The 1084-nt window shown below is 32.1% G+C and overlaps 1 protein-coding gene across 2 annotated transcripts in view; it reads left to right on the top strand.

Annotated features, from left to right (window-relative positions):
* Positions 1-1084, top strand: part of ccnt1 (cyclin T1) — a 16189-nt gene that overhangs the window by 2048 nt on the left and 13057 nt on the right. The window lies entirely within an intron of this gene.

Raw genomic sequence — 1084 nt, 5'->3', positions numbered from 1 at the left:
CATCTTCAGAACACAAATTAAGATATTTTTGATCAAATCCGATGGCTCAGAGAGGCCTCCATTGACAGCAACACCACCCAAACTCTCAAGTTAGAGAGTTTGGGTTTGGACATTTCTTTTTATGTATATGAAAATTTCCCAAAATAATAAAAAGCTGTACAAGTAAAGTAAAATTATTATTATTACTTTCACTTAGGGCTGTGAATCTTTGGGTAGACAGCGAATCGATTCACGATTCATAGGTTTTCGATTCGGTTCAAGAACGATTTTTGCAACTTCAGAACGATTCGATTCGATTCACAATTGAATTAGATTCGATTCGATTAACGATTTGATTCTGCATTATTTAAGTGCATTCACAGGATTATTTAAATGCTTCCCCTAAATTCTTTAAATGCTTAGTCAGGGGGCAAATTACACAGCAGCCTTTATGGTTAGAGAACCATAGGTTACAGAAAAAAACCACTTTTGTCCATTGTTAGATGCTAGTTTAATTATGCTATGGCATGACATGGCATATGTAGAAATTTATGTAAGCCAAGATTTTTTAAAAAGAGCTTTAAAAAGTATTATGTATAGGCTAACATTTTGTCACACCAGGGGCATAGCCATCATTTCAGAAGTGACAGAAATGTCAAATACAATAATTTTATGTATGTATGTTTTATTATGATTTTTATTTTATTTTTTACAAGGAATTATTTTCTTATCTCTTACTTTGAATTTGCTATAAGATATCAAATACACTGCTGGACAATAATCAATCATTTGTAATCTATCATTTTTTCCTAATGGCAATTTTATGATCGTTTTATATACTACAAACAATTATTTAAATTTTCTGCACCGAATAAGGTAGAAAATATACTTTATAGTTTCTGAGATCAAATCTCTTTAGTGCGAAAAGTTCTTTATCTCATTTTCATAAAATAAAATGCTATAGTATTTAACTTTTCCTCTCCATCGGCGAATGATGATTCAGAAAGGAAACGCGCCCGATGTCTGTTTGCTATAGCAACGAATGCTACTTTCACGCATCTGATAAACCTCGCGCTCTTATTTCAAGGTTGTTGTTAATGCTGTG

Source organism: Sinocyclocheilus anshuiensis, unplaced genomic scaffold, assembly GCF_001515605.1.
Source record: "Sinocyclocheilus anshuiensis isolate Anshui unplaced genomic scaffold, SAMN03320099.WGS_v1.1 scaffold78, whole genome shotgun sequence".
In the NCBI taxonomy this organism is placed as follows: Eukaryota; Metazoa; Chordata; class Actinopteri; order Cypriniformes; family Cyprinidae; genus Sinocyclocheilus; species Sinocyclocheilus anshuiensis.
The sequence above is the reverse complement of the archived record's forward strand: the minus strand, read 5'-3'. Positions and strand labels throughout refer to the sequence as shown.